Source organism: Anser anser, assembly GCF_964211835.1.
Source record: "Anser anser genome assembly, chromosome: 5".
NCBI classification, from domain to species: Eukaryota; Metazoa; Chordata; class Aves; order Anseriformes; family Anatidae; genus Anser; species Anser anser.
The window spans coordinates 18,378,649-18,401,546 of NC_139725.1; the positions used below are offsets into that span (position 1 = coordinate 18,378,649).

The 22,898-nt window shown below is 40.6% G+C and overlaps 1 protein-coding gene and 1 long non-coding RNA gene across 5 annotated transcripts in view; one reads left to right on the forward strand and one right to left on the reverse strand.

Annotated features, from left to right (window-relative positions):
- Positions 1-4,019: 4,019 nt before the first annotated feature.
- Positions 4,020-22,898, forward strand: part of SHANK2 (SH3 and multiple ankyrin repeat domains 2) — a 352,030-nt gene continuing 333,151 nt past the window's right edge. For 3 of the 4 annotated variants that reach the window (XM_083838461.1, XM_083838466.1, XM_083838464.1), the window contains exons 1-2: positions 4,474-4,633; positions 12,643-12,745. The gene's annotated coding sequence lies outside the window, so the exon portion shown is untranslated. Of the gene's footprint in view, positions 4,269-4,473; positions 4,634-12,642; positions 12,746-22,898 lie in introns of those variants that run through there. The other variant, XM_083838465.1, reaches the window with a different exon arrangement.
- LOC310900447 lies at positions 4,682-22,734 on the reverse strand. Its single transcript, XR_014585131.1, has 3 exons — positions 22,526-22,734; positions 15,847-15,993; positions 4,682-10,442 (listed from the first exon to the last, which is right to left on the reverse strand). It is a non-coding gene; the product is annotated as an uncharacterized lncRNA (long non-coding RNA).

The window sequence follows — 22,898 nt, forward strand, 5'->3', positions numbered from 1 at the left end:
GGCCCGGGCTGTCACAGCCTGTGGCAGCTTCTCCTCTCCACTTCCAGGGTCCTGGCCTAGCAGGCCGTGAGGGTTCGAGTGCCTGCTGCTTTCTACCAATGGTCTATCAAAAGTAACTTTATATTGGCTGGATAGGATGAGGAAAGTTTGTTAAGCTTGCCTCACTCAATTTTGCAGATGAATAAGGGCAGGTCTGTCTTTCCACTGATACTACAAATTATTTTGCATAAGATGCTTCATTTTAGCATTGATCTTGTGAGAGTTAAATGTTAAATTCCTCCTTGAGGAATACTTTATTTAAAAAAAACCAAAACAACTATTTTTATCTATATAATATATGTGTGTGTATATATATATATATATATATAGTGAGAAAACCTATGTAAACAGCATATGCTTTTGAACGACATAAGTAAAGCTTGTGTTTCCATAGTGTTTGTGACTGACACACACCTCTGAATCTTCTCAGGTCATCTGCACTTGTCTCTCCCTGTCTTCAGCAAAAAGTGTGGTAAATTACCTCAGGGCTTCAGAGCAGATAAAGCAAGTTGTCTGTCATAACATAGTGTTAGGAACTGAAATCTGTAAAAGACATAAAATAAAAGAAAATCTCAGGACAATTTATGTGCATCACTAAGACATCCTCTCTCTGTTTCTTGTTATCTCTGGTAAATTACTGCTAGTGGAATCACCAGTGAGGTAACTGTAGGGGTACTAATATAAGATGTGATCTGGAAGGTCATGATTTTGTGAAATACTCATGGTAAGCCAAGTACAGCAAAATTCTTAAAATAAATTGTTGTGTAACTCTGTCATTATGCGTATAACCCAAGAGGAAATGAATTAACCATTAAAATGAGAAAATGTGTTTTACAAATTACAAGTTTATCAAAAGAAAAAAAAGAAAAACTAGCTTTCAAAACAGGAAAATTAGATAATTTATTATTTAATGCTTAGTATGTACCATTTTTTCCATGTATATTAATTTATGGAAGGATTGTTTTCTTTAACATAAAAAGTAAGGAGAGAAAATTACGGAAGATACTTTCTCTCTCACGCTTTTTTTTTTTTTTTTTAATAGCAAGAAACTTTCATCAAATAACTCCATAGTAATTTACCTGTAATGGAAAACGAACAGATTTATTTCCTTATCTCTTATTAATTTAAAAAGGCATTTTATCTTGGAGTGCAAGGAACTTAATAAAAATTGACACTAAATATCTATACTTAAATGGCTTATTATTTAAAGGGCACAATAATCTTACATCAGGAGATATGTATGTGTTTTACACTTCTTCCTGATCTGTGTCTAACTGGTGCCTTTAATGACTTTTATTATTCTTGAAGGATGTAATGAACTGCTGGGGAAATCCATTCACAGTTGCAGGGAAAAAAAAAATCTGCATTAATTTAACCTTATATTGGTTTAAGCTTAATAAACTGGCTTATAAAAAGCAGATGATAAAATATTTCTGAACAGAAGGGGAGAAATAGTTACTGAAGAGGTATTGGAAGCAAAGGACAAAAAATGGGGTTAAGAAGATATGTCAAACTCCAAAAGAGCTTAAAAGTCTTGAGAATACTGAAGAGCATAGGAAAGGATCGGGAAATTGGTGGTGAGGGTGTTATCAGTAGGATCATTTAAGAGAGTGGGGGATTGAGAGCATATCTGTAAGTAAATATTTGTCTTAAGCATTTAAAAATGTTACTTTTGACATGAAAGTGATTTTTATGGATTTTAGTAAATGAGTAAATGAGCAAACAATCTAAATAAGATTCCTAGCAAATGTATACAATTTAATCTTTTTGGAATGTTTATTAAAATGCCAAGGAATACGTATTTTTTTAAATGAAGTACTTCACTTCTATCTTCCCATATAAGAAATCTGAGTTAGGGTCTGCCACTTTATTGCTTCAGCCCTATATCGATTTTTATAATTCGGCTACATGCAGGTTCTGTTTGATAGCAGGGTTTTAAAAATTTTTTAAGTGTAATGATAACTGAACTTGCAGTCGACATTGTCAAATGTACTGACACCAGAAGGTCACTACTTATTTCAGTGTATATCTAAGACAACGAGAGGTTAAAAGGCCCTTGAAATTTCCTTTACTGTGATCAAGAAACATGGGTTTCATCCCACCTAAACCTATCAGCCTGCAACACAGTAGCTCTCCTGCCTGAGACAATTCTCTGTGCTTCTATTATCAATGGAAAAAGATGAGCAACTGCAGGTGGCAGCCCCTGCCATGTGGCTCAGATGGTTCTTAGATGAACAAACCCCATCCGTGATGGTCAGATGATGTTTTTTGCTGGCTCAGAAACAGAAGTTAAATTGCCCAGACTTCTGCAGCAGGTTTAGGGACTTCCACAAGTTTATGGACAACCATAAAAGGTTATGGAGTGTTTTATGAAATTAATAGTCCAACATATTCATGTGAGAAAGTTCCCAGAAGCTGCAAAGTTGTGTCGTTTCTATTACCTACAGAGATTTGCTCTTGCTGTACTTAATTTCATGGTTTAGGAAGGGTAAATGTTATAGAAAAAAACTCCTAATCTTGTCACAACTTACCACATTTTTTTCAGGGAAGAGTTTACAGTTGGGAGCAACTTCTTTGTCCCAGTTTTCCTAGCCCTTACTCAGCTACTCAGCTGAAGCTCCTTCAGGTCATCATAGTGGTTTTTTTTTTTTTTTTTTTTTTTTAGAAGCCTAAAAATCTAGAAACAGAAAACATATAATGATAGTTGAAACTTTGGTAGGACTTAACTCAGGAAGGCAAAATTTTAGGCATTGTAGTTAAAAAAAGGGGGGGGGGGGAGTTATATATATATATATATATTTGTGTGTGAGTGTGTGTGCTTTCACATTGTCTCCATCAGTATTTATAAAATTCTTGAAGGATCCTAAATTTCTCTTGCATCTCAAACATGACAAAGAAACACAGAGTTGAATTTAATCATGCTTCAAGGCTTTCCATTTGAAATTTGATAAAGGTGCTATGTATTAATTACATGTCAGTAAGAGTAAAGCTACAGATGATGCTCCTCATATAGAGCAACTGTCAGCTATTGCCACTGATGTAAGTAATTTTCATTTGCACTTTTTGTACATTGGTTTTTGGATACAATATTGAATTTTGAATTGCAGCATAAAAGCAGTTCTTGCTTTTTTTTTTTTTTTTTTCATTTTTACTTCCTCTAGCTGTTTGTAAGTTTTTAATTGTAAAAGATGCAGTAGATAGAGTTTTTCATCTTAGCACTGCTGTCCTATTTTCCCATGATATCCCCTGGGGATCTAAGATGAGTTTAAGTCAGTCCATTTTTTCTCGACTGACAGAACAAATGTTCAGATGCTTTAAAATTTAAAGAGAAAAATGTAGGGATGGGTAGATCAGTTTAGAAGAGGTAGAAAATTCCCATCCAAATCAAATAGCCTTCTTTTTATTTGCCTGTTTGCTTCTCTGTTGTTTTTGTTTGCTTTTAATTTCCTCTAACGATGTTACATTCTGAGAGCTGGGCATCCCCAGCTTCCTTCATGGTATCTAAAAGATGAGACCTCCACACGTATCATCGAGGACTTGCAACCAGCAGAGAGAATTGTGCGTGAACTTTGCCAGTGACTGCACCTACGTGCACAAGACCTTTTGCATGAAAATTATTTTCATGGCATACAGTTTAATGTTCATTAATATTTATGAGTTTACATGGTTGCTCTGTGTGTATTAAAGAATTTTCTCCTTTTCAAGGACATTACTTGTTTAAAAAGAGCCGTTTGAGAGTTATCATGGTATAAAGTTTTATGACTGTGCAAAGCAGTTCACAAAGTCCAAAAGTGAGCTGCTAAAGCTGTTTGTGCATATTTTCTGCATTTATGTATATTTTCTATTTAGTTTGAAATGTCTTAACATAGGAAAAAATATAGTGTCATCCCTGTTGAAGAAGTTCGGTGTGGCGTTGTGCCTAAAGGTGGACTCCTTCAAGTGCTCCAACATCCACACCCTTGGCTGGAGCATCTTGATGTTTGCCCTGAGTGGCATCACTGATCAACAGGCGGTGTCGTTCCGGTTGGGTGATAAAAGTGTTCCGAGGTTCAGCCTCCGTAGAGGAACGGCGTACAGAGCACCGCTCCCAACTTGCGTCCATGTGGTCCTCGTGCCTCCGGGTCAGCTCAGGCGCTCGGCAGGAATCCCGGGCAGGAGCGAGGGGGTCCAGCCCGTGCCGTGACACGCGGTGGGGACCACCCGAGGGCTGTGGCTGCCCCTGGCTGCAGGTGGGTGACGGCTGGGAGCTGCCCAGGTAGGGCAGAGGCCGGGATGCAGGCGGAGGCCGGGGATGCAGGAGCCTCCCTCCGCTGCTCGAGGCGGAGGAGCGGCTGCGGCGCAGCGGGACCGACGGGGCGGCGAGCCGGGAACCCCAGGAGCGATTCACCCGGCGAGGACCCGGGGGTGCGTGGGGGTGTGAGGGGGGCCGGGCGGCGAGGCGGGCGCTGCCAGCCCGCGGGGGGGCGGCTCCCGGCCCGGCCCCCCCCCCACGCCCAGCCCGGCCGGCGGCGGCGGCGGCGGCAGCGAGGCGTGAGGGGAGCGCAGCCGGGCCCCGCCGCCCCCTCGCAACTTTCGGCCCCGCTCCCGGCCACAGGTAGGCACGGCCCCGGAGGGGGGGGGTGGGGGGGTGGACGAGGGACGGGGGGCGGCCGGACCTCCCCGCCGGCACCGGCTGCGCCCGCTTGCACGGAGGCAGGTGGGAGTGGGGGCACCCCCACCCCACTTCGGGAGCGGCGGAGTAGCCCCGTGCTGAGTTTTGGGGTTGAATTTCTGCCCGCGGGACGGGGGATGCTCGGCGGCTGCTGCCGGGGAGGCGCCGGGGCGGTGGGGGAGCCCCGGTGCGGGATGCTCGGGGCGCGGTGCAGGGGAGAGGAGGGCGGAGGGGAGCAGGTGAGCAGCGGGTGGCAAACCCGCGGTCGCAGCAGAGCTGCCCTCGTCGCTCCGCTTGCCCGGTTCCGTCAGGGAGGAGGACCTGGAGCACGGGGAGCAGGGGAGCGAAAGCAGCGGGGAGCCCCCGCAGCCTTGGGTGGGCTGCAGGAGAGCTCGCCCCCAGCACCCGTGTCGCAAGCCTCGCTCCTTGCAGCGGGAGAAGGCACAAAACCTCCCCACCGGTAACTCAGCACACCCCTGGACATGTTCTTCTCCTGGAAGTTTTTACTTCCTTCCCTTTGTGGCTCTTCCTCCTCTCCTTCGCTGCGCTCTTGGCTCTGTTTAACTCCTCTCAGAATAACCTGCCTTGTTCGAGGGAGCTCTGGCAGGAAAAAAAAAAAAAAGCCCTCATAAACAAACGCTATCTTTGTTTAAAGCTATTTGTGGATCAAGGTTGTGACTTAGCTGTGAAATCGCATGGCTCTTATATTGAAAACACAATGGCATGTTAAAATTATCAAAGTCAGGAGGCAAAGAGGCTAAAATGCAATTCAGCAGTGTGAGACTTGAATGCAGCTTTTACAGTACCTCATCTCACTTGTGAATAAATATATAATTAGACATACAGCTTATATCTCTGGATTTTATTTGAAGAGATGCTTCGGATTATCGTTGATAATACTCTTAATCTTCACTGCTTCTTTCTGAGGTCTATAGCTGTGTCTTTAGGTGTTTTACTGAAGGTCTGATGTTTGTTTTGCTCTTCTGTCAGTATGGAGTGTTATTTTAAAGCCTGTTGTCTGTTGGTGAGTGGATCAGGTTTCCCGTGGATCTGTCTGAATTAGACTTGTGATTGCTTAATTGCCCATGATTGGGAAGAACAAGAATCAATAAGCAAAGTCATCCTTCTACCTTCACGTTCCTCCTACAGCGTGTCTTGTATCACCCAGCACAGCGTGGCCTTAACCTGCTTGTCGTCGTGGAACAAATGCGGAGCAGCACACAGCTCTGCTGCACCCAGGGAGCTGCTAGACAAAGCAGTATCACCGCTGCCTGGTCTGCCAGGAGTGTGCTCCTCGGGCGCAGCGATGCCCCAGCTCCCCTGTGTGGGAAACTGGAAGCTCTTCCACATCCACCAGCTCAGATGTAGTAGGAGGTGGCAAGAAAATGGGTTAAAGTATGGACCAACCCTTTGTGGGCGGCTGTTCTGTTTAAAAGTTGCAGCTACAACTGGTGAACCGGAGTGCCCACTGTTAAATTCCTGGCTCTACTGCTGGATACCACACTGAGAGTCATCACGCTTTGGGAAGGAAGCTAGCAGGTCCTCAGCCTCTGAAAGTCAGTGAGTTTTGAACAGGCATCTACATGCTTTTCATAGCTCCAAGGAACTGAAGTCCCAGCTCACCCCTGGATATCATAGGGCATTAACTTTGCCCATATCTTCTGTATTAAAAATCCAAGAACTCCAGTTAGGCCAAATATGTTAATCTCCCAGAAACCAAATGAAAGCACAAACCACAGGGGAATGGAGGTGTTGCTGGGGCTCAGTTCCTTGCAGGAGGAGGTCAGCCGGATCCCATTTAGGAAAAGCAATCCCAGAGCTGTAGGAGGAGGCAAAATGGCCTCAAAGAGTCTTGCTGAACAGGGGCAACACTTTTCCCAATCCCGAATTTGATGGTCCATATGATCTTACATATGTTAATATAAGCACCACCCAGGCATTTGCAATAATTTTCTGCAGCACCTCCAAACTACAGTGCAGCTTTGGTATTTCTTTGCTAGCCACAAATGGACTGATGGTTTAGAAGAATTAAGTTGAAGAAGTAGCAGCTGACTTTAGCTAGCCAGGCTTGAAGACTGGCCAAAAGCAGTGCTTTGCTTTTCCATCTGTTCTGCTGTAAACTAGAACTAAAAGCCCATGAAGATGCAGCTGAGAGCCATGGGCATCTGACAAATCCTTTGCATTGATTCTGACTAGCTCTTTTGATAGTCCTTGTCTTATCCAACAGCACTCATGCTTTCCCTTGCTTTAGGGCTAGAAAACATAATCTTTAAATTCTTCAGGTTGATTCTTTCACCCCCTCCACCCCCACCCTCCCCTTTTCCATCTCAACTTTCCTTTTTCCTGTGCTTGTGCATTTAAGTCTCTCAGATGAGGTTGTTTGAACTTTCTGTTTCCCTTCAGCTTAGAAATTCCTCAGATGCCATAACCTCAAGGTTACATCTTAGCTCCCCCACTCAGAAATAGCCCCCCACCCTCCCCTGCCAGCCCTTTGGTTTTTCCTCTCCATCTCTTGCTTCCTCCTCAGCTGTGCCATGTGTGGTGCAAGGCAGCCAGACCATGCTCCCCAGTCCCTGGCTCTTTTTTGCTGAGGTCTCCTTGTGGCTGGCTGCCACAGCACTTCCCAAGGAGTTTGCTTCTTAGAAATACTACTCCTCTTCCTCGCAGCATGTTCCTGGGGTGGGTGGTCCTGTGGCTTCAGCCCATGAGCGTGTGCCTTGGGTGAGGTGTGTGTGTGTTCGGTGTCTGGGACAGGGACGTGGTGCTCCTTCAACAGATCAGTGAAGGGCTGTCCAAAGAAGAGAGAGTGAATTATGCAAGAGACTCCAATGGCTCGATCAAGTTTCTTTCTTAAGTTTCATTGGCAGACTTCAATTTCATTGCTTCGGAGGTCAGACTATTGTGTTAGGGAGTCTGATGAGCATTCGCCGTGTAACAGGACTGCGAGTTTCTAGAGGAGCCCCACAGAGCCCCAGCATGACGTAGGTGTTCCCATCAAACTATTTTTCCATTAATTAAGAAAGTAGGCACCCTAGATAGTGTGAACTCTTTGATAAGGACATTAGAGGCAAATTACTTATCTTCAGCATTTTAATACTTTTTGGGAGGGCTTTGTTTATTTCTTGCATGTTAGTCATTCATGTCTCTTGCCTACCTGAAAAGTCTTTGCTAAAACCTACAGGAGCATCATCGCTCTATTTTCTAACTTCTCAATCTTGTCCTAATCAAGAATGTAAATACATGCATAATGATTTGCATGTCATTAACTTCAGAAAAACTGTCATGGTAAAAATCAATTTTGTTTTTGAATCTAATTTTCTTGCATGTCTGAGAAGTAGCACCTGGAATTCACAAACCAAGAAGTCTGAAAATGAAAACTACTTTCAACACTCTGCTTTTTGCTTCCTACAATTTTCAGTTCAGTCAGAGAAGAAAAATAATTTACGAGTATGGTTATGTTTTTTTTTTTTCTAACCAGTTTCTCTCTTAAGTCTTCTTACTTCAATAAGATGCTTTATTGCTTTGAGAATGAGTACAGCAGAGAAAAAAAATATTTTAAAATGAGCAATCTTAGCATGATATATACTTATGCTCAGCTTGCCAGCACTGATTTCATTGTGACCATTTGTGAACACAGCATCTGACACATTCCAGAAATTTCAGAGGAAGATGCTGTATCTGTGGAAAGGAACTTTCAGATTTTGAGGAGTTCAGTGGAAACGAATATCGTTGGAGGTGGATAGCAGTGGAGTTGGCCCCAGACTTCAGTTTCCACAGTGAAGAGCTGTGTGCATGAACTGCATGATCAGGCTGGTAGTCACTGCATGGAGCAATCAGTAGAGAAGGATCCAACACAGGCACTCTGCCAGCAGGTTGCATGAGTGTTTTTGCTTGATATCAGAGATGCTGAGAATAAACATTTCTTGGGCTTTTGCTTGGTTTTGGGGATGATAGTGACTGAAATCTAGAGGAGCTGAGTACATGTTTTTGACCCAATCGTGCTATCTTTAAGAATAAGCAGGTGTGATTTAATTCATGTTAAAAACCTAGGATGTGAAATGAGCCTTTGATATGCATCATTTGCATAGAATTCAGGTCTTGTTTTAATAGGCTGTCTTCAAGCCAGTGAGTCTGTAAGCCAGCACAAAGTTACTTTGGATCAGATGCCATAGTATATAAGGGCCATCCCTATCTGAAAGCACTCACAGTCTTTGAAAACAGGGTTATCATTAGGACTGCAAATTCTGTATGCCATTGGCGTGCTTTATACTGTTGATTAGAAATGCCCATGCTGGACCCCTTCGAAGCAAACAGAAACTGATGCTGTTGGTGATGATCCAATATAGCAGCTTTAAAGTGCCTTTTTCTTTTAGGAAGAAAAACAATGTACAATGTTTGTTTTGCTACTAGTTTAAAAGACCTACTTTTAAACTGATGAGATAAAACATAATTGTGGATCGGCTTTAAGTTCAAATGCTATTTGACAAATCATTTTGATCTTCTTTGCCATGACACATTTAGCATATGGCTTTATCTGATGTCTGAGATATAGTAGTTGTATTTCATGCTTGGCATTGTTTCAAACAAATTTCTGTATTAGAAGTAGATAGCTTATGATATTTCATTTAAAAACAAAAACAAACAAAAAACCACAACTCCTTGTTTGGATATCAGAAGGAAACCATCTTGGTTATTACGTCTTTTTGGTGTAAAGAAGTATATGAGAGCAGTGTGCTCATATTCACCCTTCAGCATTTGCTCTTATGCATAGGGGCTGTTGTAGCGTATGGGAAGATGTGCATTGTGCTCAGCAGGGTGAGCATGCTGCTGGGATCTCTATAGATATGCATGACTGAGCAATAGGATGCTTAATGAGGGCGTGATGAATGAAGCAAAGAGTGTTGTGCCAACACCTACTTATAGGCCCCATAAACAATCACTGGCCTGTTTTGCTTGCTAGTAGAGATATGGCCATAATATTCAGGACCTATGGCATTGTTCTAATCAAACTGTTACTGCATTTTCATGTAAACAATTGTCACGTATAATTGATTTTGAATGTTTCATTCCTATCATTGGATTCTGAATGTCCATGATTTAGGTTTTGGTAAAACTGTTGTACTTAGCCATGCACATAAGTTCGCCATTCCAATTTCAAATTCACAGTGTATGCATGCTTTTTTTTAATTACATTTTACTGATAAAATATCAGTGGAGCGAGTACTTCACAAAATTTGAGTTTTCTAATGAGGATGCTGTCGTTATGGAAATAGAATTTTGGGACTAAAGTCCTTTTGATTACAAACAGGATATTTACTCTGAGTACATTTTGACAGTGAACCTCAGAAAACAGTTAAATTGTATTTTATTGTTCAACATTGAGACTGTGGAGCTATGACACAGGCCATACCAGCAGTATAAGCTTTAAATTTAATGTTTAATCACCAGAGTATAACAGAGAATATGTTCAACAGTCCTTATTCTGATTACAGATACTCTTACTTTAATTTGTGTTAACACTGCAATATAAATATTTGATATCATCCAACCATTCCACCATCATGACTTTTATCTAGGGACTTGAGAAGAGGCTGTGGATCTTGAATAGCTCGTGACTTCTGCAGAGCATCCTTCTGCATTGCTAAGTCTCAGCTTGGGAGATCTGTTTCTGGGTCATGTGCAGCAGCAGCCAGCCACTGGTGGGTTGGCCCGGCTGGAATGGAGCTCAGCTGGAGTATGGAGAGGAAACTCTCTAGGTGAGGAGAAGAAGCAAAGGTGACATATTGAAGAAGGAGAGAAGAAGAGAAAAATGATGGAGAATGATGCCCTTTGCAGGCCTAAGCCTTTGGCTTCCCTCTTTGCTGATCAAGTTGATGCTCAGTTTCTTCATCAGCTATAAAAGTCCCAGTCAGTCTGAAGGCTGAAAGTCTGTGATGTTCACTTAGGTGTAAAAGACAGTGTTACTTGCCCCTTCTTGGGAAACATCCCAAGAGCCCTTTAAGAATTTTTATAGTAAGAGATCTGGACCAATTTTCTTGGTAGCTCAAGGTATCACCAATGAGTGCATTATATGCTAGCTCCAAACTAATTTTAATTAAAAAAATGGGCTATAACTAAACTAGGCGCATAATTAAATAACTTGATGTAAGAATTTACTGGGTACAAAAAAGTTTTTGTCATGTCAAAAGTGTGTTTGGGTTCCAATACCCTATTTTAAAAGGAGGGCTGATGGCAGAAACTGTGATGTGCAGTCACTGTTAGTGATATATGTTGACATTCCTCATGCATATTTTGAAAGTAGCTTTTCCAGTGAAGGGGAGTAATGCAAGTAGAGTACATCACAGTTGGGTTAACACTAGTGGTGTGGTTAAAATTGGTGTATGCTAATGTTTTCCCCTTTTCACACTATTTTCAAATGTTTTTCTGACCACTGTAACATACGGGGATTTTTTTTTTCTTTTCACTTAATCTAAAAGAGTGCACGGAGTTCCTCCAATGTGTTGCTGTCCTTACAAAGTTATGGACCTGCAGGGTTCCAACCTGAGTCCGCCCTGCTGCTACCCAGCCTGCCTGGTGCTGCTCGCCTCCTCTACCTAAGCTTTTGGGGAGGGACTGTCAAAGGACCTGACCTGATGGCAAATGGAGTGTAACAAAACTTGTGCCACTTGCCAACCACCAGGTTATCCCCCGGAAGTGTACTCATAGCTTTGATACTAGCAGTAAGAGTAAATTTTGAACTGGCAGGTGACTGACTTTCCAGCAGCTCTTTTAGACAACCTGATTTTGAATTAGGTTCCCCTTAGAGCATGCAATCGCTGTAGCAAGCTCAGTAATTTGGCCCATTAATTTAGTCTAGGCTGTATACCTCTGTAACCATTATTACTGAAAATAGACTTTTAAGTACTTTATAAATGATTGTAGCTGTATGAAACATTGTCTTTCTTAAAATATATCTGTCTATCCAATTAGACAATATATTCACAGGACATGACTTCGGTGTGGTGTATTGTTATGAGTTTTGTTATTATACATCACTTTAATCAGATAGCAGAATGATCCTATCATCAGTGCAGTGGACTGTACGCTTTCTGTCTTCTCCAGGAAATATTAAGATAGGATTTCCAGAAGCATGTTATAGGCTGAAAAACATAAGCAAGATGACAATACCCTTTCCTACTACTGATAGTCATGTATCCAATCCATGTATTTCTTACATGTTGTCTTTTCCTAGGGGAAAAAAAAAAGAAATGTGACTTCTGATCAATTATTTTTTTTAAAGTTTATCCTTGGTTTTGTTTTATATATTTTACAGTGAGAAAGTCCGTGTCTTAACTTCCAGTGGCTGAGATTGCTGTGGAAGCCACTAGCAGCTTTCATACAAAAGTTGATGTGTACCCAAAGGGGGTACTCATTCTTCAGCTCAGCAATTTCCCCTCTCCTATTGTGTACTGGTGTTCTGTTTGTGTTAGACCTGAAAAAGCTGAAAACTTGTTCTGAACAACAATGAAATGTTTTTTTGGTAGACAGAGCTTGTCTACCTGTCTGCTGCAGGCCATTGAGGTTTACCAGTTTGTGGTTCATACTGGGGTCAACACAATGTGCCAGCAGTGGGCTCCTGAGAGGAGGCAACTAGACAAGGCCCCTCAAGTGGAGAGATCTATCTGTTTTTTTGCTCAGCCTACTGTCCTAAGGGAGCAGGGAATGGCTTACAGGGCTTCACTGCTTCAAAATATGTTTAATTAAGGCTCGGTTTAGTTTCACTGAACTTCAGTGGTTTAAGTGCGTGAATGGCCGTTCTGGAAGGCCCTTCTTTCCTCATGGCTCAACCATCTTCTGTCAGGGCAAGCTGCTCTCTTTTGTCTTCTCTCTAAAATGTGTCTAAAACCTGCTGGGGAAGTCAGCATCCCACAGAAATTTCACACAGAAACTTCACGCTCCTTTCTCTCTTCTAGACCCATTGTGGCCACGCGGATTTGTCTGCCCACCACTGGTGTGCTGAGGCCCATTGGAACGGAGTAGCAGCCTACAGCCTCGTGCCGCCATTTTCGGTGTGAGGTAAGGCTGTGTGGGAGGGAGAGGCTGCTTTCACCGCCCACAGAAGGAGGGATCTCAAGGCCAGGACTGAATGCCTGTGTTGGCCTTTCATTCCACAGAAGGGTTCTGGTGTATGTGGTCACTGCTTTTCTCTGTTTTATTTTCTCTGGCTGTGAGTCTGAGGTGCCTTGGTGTTTGTCCTCTGATGTCTGTAGTCGAGCAGTTATCTGTGCTTCGCAAATACAGTGAGCACCACCTGCAAAACTGAACTCAACGTACAATTTTTCAGCTGATGAAAATGCATTACAGAAGAAAAACATGCTTATTTTTATTGCTCCTGCTGCATGAACCAGAAAATTGTGCTTCACCTTTTAGTCAGCATAGCATTTACCTGTTAGCAAAGATTACCCCTAAACAAATATTTGGAAATGTTATAATGGAAGAACTTGGCTTTTAACAAATTCTGTTTTTCACTCTGGTCTTTGCCCTTCTATGTTTGGGTTTGAAAAGCGAAGTTTTTGTATCACTGTGAGTGCTGCTTAGCTTGTCAGTCATCTGTGAGATGAATGTACAGGATAAAGCAATGTGAAATTTTTAGATGAGAAACATTTGAGGAACAAAAGTGTTTATTTTGTATATTTTGAGATCCTCAGCCAGTGTCAGCAGCTCAGCTGAAGCCAGTTATTTATACCACCTCAGAACAGACTTCAAAATCGCAAACAGTAATGCAAAGAGCAGGCACAGTGAAGCAGCTTTTAAATGCCACATAGAAGAAAGTATATACCAAGGTTTCTAAAAGATCGATACTACAGAAAACAGCCGGAGGTAGTATTTTGCTTTTTTATGCTTCTCCTTTCTCCTGTTCCCCCTCCTATCGTATCCCAATAGTCCTGTATCCCGCAGTTTTCTCTTGAGAAGTGATACCTCACACACAGCTGTGTGGTGGAAATGCGATGGCTGGTATCCCACAGAGTCAGATCATTGGTTTATCAAAGTTTCTTTGGTTTACAGTGGATTATGTTTCTAAACCTAAATGCCTGTATTACAGAAGTTACCTTGTGTCTCATGACTTCTCTGCCTTCCCTTCTGCTGAGGACATGATCTTATTTTTTAATGAGTTCCAGAGATAAAAACCTTCGGTATGTTTCAAAGGCAGAGAAGAGAAAGAGTAGCCTTTTTTAAAGTTCAAATGAAAATGTAAACATTTAATTGAAATTCTCTCTGTTGTGGTAATCTACTGATTTGGTACGCCTTTATCTTCTGTGAACAAAACTGGACTGGAACTTTGAGGATTATTATGAAACTTACCTCATGTGAGACTTCACATTGACAAAGACGGTGTAAAACTCCATGACATTAAACTCACCAAACTACATTTTTATTCATTTTTTTGCAAACCTTCTTACCTGTCAAACCAGATGGGATGAGAATACAATGCTAGTTATGCTGAACCTAGCAGTTTAACAATGTTCCCTGCTCTTTGTAATACATTTTCAGCAGAGGATACATACTGATGTTTTTGTACAGTTTGTTCATACTTACTAATTTTATTCAGAATAACAGAATATTGCATACTATAGAACGGTGTGTAGTAGTATGTTCATTATATACATGTTTATTCATACCTAATATTCTGTAATTTTAAACTTAAACTGAAAACAATATTATCCTGAGGTCCTCACAAATCTGTGTTTCATTCTTGGTTATTTGGAAGCATAAAGTGGTCGGTCCCATGAAGTATAGGCTATTTAATGTCTTTCCACAATTTATGTTGCTTATTGGTATAACCATTAGCCCAAGTCTTGCTCCACAATGTTGTTGTGAAATATTTTATTCTTATTTTTTCCCTCATGTCCAATCTAGCCCACTGTACTTGCAGCATTTTCATTTCACTACAGCTGAGTTGTTTATGAAATTACTGATCGGTATTTTGATTTATATCCAGTTCTGTCGAATCTTGCTTTGAAAACTTTTAAATCTTTTTTATTATTATTACTTTTTTATTTCTCCTGCTTGATAGTTTTTGGTTATCAGTTTGGAAAGTTTGGATTTTATTTTACTATTTGTAAACAGTTTATCATATTGTAATCTCTTGGTAAATAACTGTTATTAATAAATAATATTTTAGAAAGGCTGTAGAGTGAACGTATCCCATACGCAAAATTGTAAATATGTTATCTCTGAAAGGCTCTAGTTCAATTGGTGACCAAAAGAGCAAGCAAGATTTTCTAGAGCCTTGTGTGTTTAGAAACTCAGTCCTGTAGCCACAAAAGTGAGTTGTAGTGGACCTGTGTATATAGGGGTTATTTGGTTAATGCTTATTTTTTGTTTCAGACTTTTAGGAGTGATTGTGAAGTCTGTGCCACTGGACACTTGTAAGAACAAGTAAGAGATATCTGTCAGCAAACACCTAGGTCTACTCTATCTTGCTTTGGGGCAAAGAATGTCCTATGTACCTTCTTGATGGTGTCCTTTTGGCCCTAATTTACCTGGTGTTCTGATCTGCCCGAGGTGGTCAGCTCGAATCTTGTTGGAAAATAGTTTATGAAGCTGAGAATGTGTAACCAAATATTTATTTTTCCTGAAGAATTGTTTTCACTGAATGTTACGTACTAGTTTTTTGTACAGATGATAATCAGTTAATTGTTTCTCTAAAATTTCTTCATTAAATCATCCATGTGTGGGGAAGACCAAAATAATTCGTTAATGTACAGAACTTTGCTCCAAAAACACGTAGCCTCTGGTGTTGGGGTGTGCCCAATATTGGCTACAATGCCAGGGAGAGCTGGTAGGCTGAAACAGGGGTGTGTAAATTCCTGCTTTAATTTCTGAATATGGATCATTTAATTCATGGACTGGCTGACAATGGGGACACGCCTTTAACTCAGTCTTTCTTAAGAAGGACAGAATATGGCAAATTCCTGACGCTGAATTATAATGCTTAAAGAAGCCTCACTGTACTGCTAAAGAAATATTCTAGATGCAGTAATCAGCTGTTCAGTCTGATGAAGGCCAATAGAAGGTCTGCTTTCCCTGGCTGGAGCTGTTCACAGGCAGATGCAGACACTGTTGGTACTGTCACTTCTGGCGATACAGAAACTCATTGGAATTCTAGAACTTACCTTTCCACACTTCTCTTCTGTTGCAAAGGTCATTGTGGTATCTTAGGTCATGATGGAACATGTTGCCCCAAGGTTCAGTCAGTGAAGTCTCCTCTAAGTAATGTAATTAAGGTGTTTGTTTCTTTGTAAGGTGTTTTGGTTTAGTTGCTGTGAAGAAAAGAGAGTGCAGTGGTCTTAAAAAAAAAAAAAAAAAAAAGAAAAAAAAAGGAAAAAAAAAGAGTACAGTGTTTTAGTGGCCTAAAAACAATTGTTTCTAATCTCTTGAAAAAGTTTTAAATAAACATGTTTCAAAACCAGTGAAGATAAAACTCTGTGTAGGCTGTTGATAGCTACATAGATTGGGAACCTTTTCCCTTTTGTTTATTATTGCATTCCATGCCACGGTAATGACAATAATCCTAAAATCACGCATCGGTAATGCACAAGATTTGTCTGTAGTTCATTTAAACTCAAGATCAGAGAACAAAAGAAGAGCTTCTGCTGACTTTTAGTTCTACCAAAGTAAATGTTATTTTTGTTCTACTGACACATTCCTGAAAAGAAGTTACAAACAAAATTAGGTTGGTTCATTATAGGACTTGAGAAAAAGTATTATGGCAAAAGAAATACAGAAGTTAGATTTTACTTTCAGTCTTATCCGGTCCCTTCACATCCACTTTGTCCCTTGCCAGGAAAAATTCTTTAACCTCTCTGTGTTTTATTTCTTATTTACTTGGTTGCATTCCAGAGTTGCTGTGGAGATTGCTGTTGTAAATGTCATTGGTGGCCGTGTGATAAGGAGAGTGTAACTTACCAAAGGCTTCAGTAAAAGGTTTCTCCCTCTCTCAACAGAAATTTAACATGCAGTTGAAAGTAGAGGCTGTAAAACTTTCAATCTGGGCAAGTATGGGAAAGAGGAAGGCAGGGCAGCTGTCACTGAGCTGGGCGGTGTGCATGGAAAGAGCAAGGCGGGTGTACCTGCAAGACCATCCTGGAGCTAGGGGAGCCAAATAGAAGTGAAGTCAAACATGATTATCCTGTGACCTTTCTGAGCTTCTTCTGAGCCAAGTTGTGCAGGAAGAAAGGGAGTATATATCTATACTACACTTAAATTGGACCTGGGTATAGGGATTGTCATCAGCAGTGGCTGTCCTATGATAAGCAGCAATTCAAATCTGTCATAAATATATCCGTCATTTTAGCACTAAAGAGAGGTGATCAGTCTCCTAATGGAGGCCTATAGAGAGAGGGAATTAGGTTATGTAGGTTTGAAATGATGGGGATAATAATATACTTGGGATTTGAGAGAAGTATAGGCAAAACCACAAAAGTCACATCTTTGCATGTATCTGTATCATAAAACTCCATCATATGTGTGCAGCTTGTGTTTGGTCCATCAACAGCAGAAGGCCTTGCAGGGGTGTTGATAACATTGTTTAAAGCAGGTAACTCTGAATTCCTGACGTTACAGCCTGCCTGCTCACCAGCTGTCACACCAACAGCTCAGGTGCTCCTGCACTGGATATGCTGTGGGGGGAAAAGAAAGGGGCAGGGAAGGGAAGCTATTGTAAAATATTGTGAGTCTGTAAAGCTTGTGAATCTGGGCTCTAACTGATACACGTGTGAGCAGGTAGTGCATTACTGTATCTTGCACAAATGGTGGGTCATGTATAACCAGTTGCTGTTTGTAGCTGACTCAAAGAAGTTCCTTACTGGTAGTTTTTAGTATGCTTTTTCCATATACTTTCTATATTATCCATGGATATATTTTTATATTATAGTATACACGTATTTTTTTGGGATAATGGAGTTCCAAAACTGGTGCCACAGGCAGGCGTGGGAGTAGACAGTACCGTCAAGTTCAAAATGGGATTAGATAAATTCATGGACTACAGTTCCATGTGCAGATGCTAACTGGACTGGACAGGGGTATACCCTCTAACATCCCTCCTACGATTTTGGGTTCTACGGACTCAGAGGGGGAAGATGACAGGTGGTAACCTGGAGGTTTACTGGAGTTTCCTCTTGTCATTGTCAGAGGCAGGATACTGGGCTAAATAATTGTTGTGCTGACCACAGGCTCATTATTTTTTTTTTTTACTTTTTCTCTAAATATTGTCTCATTAGAGAGGACAAAGAACAAATGTCCTAGAGAGGTTATTTCTCTTGCTTGGATTTATTAAGCAAGACTTGCTGGATCAGATATAATATACATCTTAGAGGCAAGATAAGTTACCAACTGAGCATGCATTCAAAGGGACTTTGGGGTCATTGAGACACTCTGGCCTATTCTGCCCCATCTCTGTTGTGTACATATACATATATATGTGTATGTGCATATTTATTTTTGCTATATATAATATTTAGTAGTAGTTGCATTACTTGTCATTGCAAAAGAATCCATCCTGACTTCTATGTATTTTCTTCTAGTTTTTCAGCTGATAGTTAATGAAATGCTTCTCTTTTTTTTGTTGTTGTACATGGCTAGTCACCTGTAGCACCAGATTTTACTCTTGTTCATTAGCAGGGCAGCTAATTAGTTAAGACATAATGGAAAAGGCAAGCCTCAGTCCTACGGCAACTTGTATGCATTCACTAAGGGTTTGTCATCAAGAATCTTTTCACTAATAAAACAATGATCGTTTGATCATTGTGATCGTTGTAAATTGCAGATATCAGGAGATATACATTAAAAATGGCTATTAAACAGCCACTTCCAAGGCACTTTCCAAGAAAATGAACATCATAAAAAAATAACTTCTGCTAAAACTGGTTAGAATGTGTGACTTGTTTGAGGCCTGGTAGATAATTCATTTAGCAATATGCTGAATGCCAGTGTTATTTTCTAGTAGCTGCAGTTATCTTGGGGGTGACCAGTAGATTGAAAAATTTTGTAGTGTCAGGTTTATAGCTTGTGACTACTGAGAAAAAGCTTGAAGGGTAGCTGAAATGCCAAGGGTGTATGCGAAGCTTCTAATAAAGGTAAGAGCTGGCCCTTCTTGGAAAGGTGTAAAAAAGATTTCCACTAATGCTGTCTAACTGTAGGACTGGGTTAAACTAAGAGCGCTGGATCCACCTCAGCTTTGCAGTCCTCTGCTCAGCATGGCAAGGAAATCTGGCCAGCTCTGGCAACAAGAATACTGCCAGCATGATGTTTATTGGAAGACAACTGGGGAGAACAAAATCTAAAATTTTCTTTTATCTATGAAATAACAGGTCAACGTACAGATGAGTAGCAAATTTTCAAAGCATCTACTTAGGAGCTGTAAAAGAAAACCTTAATAAGGAAATAGTTTCCCCATTAGTTACTGAATTATTGGGGAAACTCAGTAACCTGTTAATTGAAAACATTACAATTCAGATGGGACTTTTACTGTTTTAAAGCTATTCAAAATATTGTTTGCAAATTGAATGATAGATAATAAGCATAATCATCCAGTTTACTAATTATGATGTTAATATGTCATTATCGTCTGATTTTCATAGCACTTAGTGATGATACTTAATTCAGGTTGCTTACTATTGTGTTTACATTTATTGGTACCAATGAGGCACACAAGATCCTCGTGATTTTTAAATCTGAAGATTTTTCTGAAAAATATTGCTATACTCGCAGCCCTTATTGTTTTTCTCCACCATATCTTTTACTTGCTTTTCTGTTTCCTACTAATAATTAATGAAGTAATTAAAATTTCCAACCCCGTAATATCCATGCAAGTGTCCTATGAAATTTATGTTCAGCGAGTGTTCTCTGTACTCCTTTTATAGGGCCATATTAATTTCTTCCACTTTGTCTGTGGTGGGTATTATTATTTAAATCTTTCAAAATACCTATAAGTATACTGATGTGACTCATTGGAGTTGAGCTACTGTGTAGCTAACATCTGTGCCCATCGCACTGCTGGAGTGAAGGTGAAGTGGTGGTGGGAGTTGGACAGAGAGACACAGAGAAGACTTGGCAGCACAAGGTATGGCCAAACTGGACCGGGGAAGGTGGGACTGTTAATATGGTACCAAAATAGACCTTGGAGCAGATTGCCTTGGATAAGTTAGTCTCATGATTTTGCCATAATGCTCATTTTACCTCTCCCAGTTGAAGCTGTATCCCATAATCTTACTGAGGCAGTGATGTGGTATCTTCAGAAGGATTCTGAAGGGTTTGTGCTCCAGGATTGTGTTCATGTAACCTGTGCTGAATGTGGGTGACCAGCAGCATCCTGTGGCAGAGTTTGTCAGCTTCACGCTGTGTTGTGGCATGGACCACTTTGCTGTCTGTTTTGGGTTTGCAAGATTCATTTGCTGTTTCTTAGTCCTTTTATTAGGGGAGGTAGTACTCTTTTTGATTTCTCCAGGCACTCATAATGGTATACCCTTCTCAGTAAACTTTCCCTGGGCTTGAAAAGTTGTAATTTCTTGTTGTTGTTATGTGCGTGCCAGCTGGTCAGTTATTCCTGCATCTTTTTTTAGTTCCACCCTAACCCTTTCGGGACTGGGAGGAAGCACAAGGAGACGGGAAGAAATGACAGAATCTGCATTTCATGGATTGATAATGTGGTTTACTACCTTTTATTTTGTTATTTATTTATTTCCTAATATTCTGGTTATTCTTGTGAATGTGGCATGTAAAGCTGACATTTGCAAAGTACTGTCTTTCTTGAATGGTAGTAATTAGCTCAATTTTCATTTTTGTATGCGTAGAACTGTTTTTGACCATGTCATTTTATATTTATCAACTTCATATTTGTTCTGCCATTTTCTTACCCGGTCATCACTTTCCCCTGCTGCTCCCTGCAGCCAGATTCTGTCCTCCCTTCAGACTTCTCCTAGATCTTGTTGAACGTTAAGATGGAAACACTCTGAAAGTGAGCCAAGTTTTACTACTGCATATAGCTCTGTGGACAGTGATTCCTTGCCTGTAGGAAGTACGACCCAGTGCTGTCCCTTGGAGGAAGAGCTCTCCTGGGACTTCCCCAGGCTGGTTCAGAGAGCTCAGGCTGCTCAGATCTTATTCTCTGGATTATTGTTGGCAGTGGCTTTTACAGTGATTTTGTGCTCCCTGCTTTTTTTTTTTTTTATTTTCTCCATGAAGCCTGCAAAGCAAACACAGTCATCTAGAGATTAAAGAGTTGCTTAATGGAAGCCATATACATTTTTCAGCAAATGAGCCTTTTTGTATTTCACACGCACAAATGCGCTCTTCACAGTTCCAAATACTTTTTTTTTTTTTCTTTCTTTTTAAGTCTGTGGTGTGCCTTGGAGGTGTAGCTTGGGTCGGGGTGACACTGTGCAATGTTAGCTTTGCTTAATTCCCGACAGACGTACACCTTGTATTTTCACTGGGGGGGGAAGGGGACGTCTGGTTCTGTTTAAGATTGCATTTTAATGAGAATACTCTGTTTCTCAGGGTAAAGATCATTTAAACAGAGCTTACAGCCATGTGCATATGAATATTTGCATTCACTTAACAGGCTACATGGCCATATACTACTTTGGGGCATATCAGCATTTATTTTTTCTGCATGGAAGGTCAGTTCTCCATATAGCAATCTACATATTTGTAGAGCTGATTTAGTGATCTGTAGTAGCCAAGTACCTTTTTATAGGTGTATATGACCTTTTCTATACCTGATTTGTTTTTGATATATTTTCATAGTATTATATTATTTCATTGTATTTATGAAGATAAACAAATTTGTGGATAACAACACTGGTCACATGAACAGTAAATGGGCAAATCTGCCTATCTGCATATGGGCAGATAAAAGCAGGGAAGGGAACAAGCTGTGAATAGAAGAAGCATATGACAAAATGCTGCCTGACCCATATTTGAAAATTAGGGGAAACTGTAAGTGCTTTCTTTAATTGTATTTATGATTTCTATTAAAAAAAAATTCCCCATGAAAATAATAGCTGATGTTCTGTGCAGTGCATCCTTAATGGAATGGCCCAACAAATAAACCAATTGATGCCTGGTGTAACCTTGTTTACTGTAATATGTTATATGAGCAAGGAATGTATACCCATGGCTCAGATACTTCGTTGGTCCATGTAGTTCTAGTAATGTGCTAAATACCTGTATGGGGATTCAGAGCAGTGACAACACTTTTCACTATTCCGCAGAACTGATGGTAGCAGACCTTAAATGCAGTACTTTGATCATGGTTGGGCCAAGGCGTTGCAAAAACCAATAAGTCTAATCTTACTGAATACTCTTCAATGTACATAGAGCTAATCCCACTTAGGCAGTTCAAAACGTTCACTTGAGTGTTATCTGCTATGGTTACCTGCTATACCTACTTACTCTCTTTTGTCTTGTTCATTGTAAACCACATTCATCTCGTTACAAGGTTTGTGTTAAGAAAACGTAGGTATTGCTATGTATTTCTATTTCCTTTAAATACTGCTAGTATGATATAAACTTGTTTATTTCTTCTTAGAATGGAAAACGTTTTTCTTAACCAAATTTTTAACCCTACCCACCAAATACAAACCATCGTGTCTGCTCTTGCACCAGCCTAAACTCACTGCCAGTAAACTGAACGGGCATGGGGATGGGTTATTGGACTCACTCACCCCTCTGGAGCTGCCAGAAAGCTGCATAATGGACCTCTGGGCAGCCCCGCTCTCCTTGCACCACACTTGGCCACAGCTCTGGTTTCTCCTCTTGTCATTACTCCCCATTTCATCTCACTTTACTTACCATGTAGCTCAGCCAGGAAAGTTAATAAAATCCTGTCTTTTGCAAACATTCCTGTCTTTAAGAGAAGGATGAAGGAACAAAGGCTACAGGTGTCCACAGTGGTTTGTGATTTGTAACTGGGGGAAATCTCTCCTTCCTGTTGTCACAACGGTAACAAATGTTTCCACAACAGAGTGATGGTTGTTTAGACGGTACATGTAAATAAAAAGGAACCACCCGGACTACTGAAAGCATGACAGATACGGTGCTCTCCTAACTTGAGTACATAAAAGCTGTTTCTTTCTTTTAGATAATCATAGTCTGTTGATTTCATTCACTTCTTGAACAAATTGTTTCTTCTTGGTCAACAGTTAACAATCAATAGGCTTTCCTT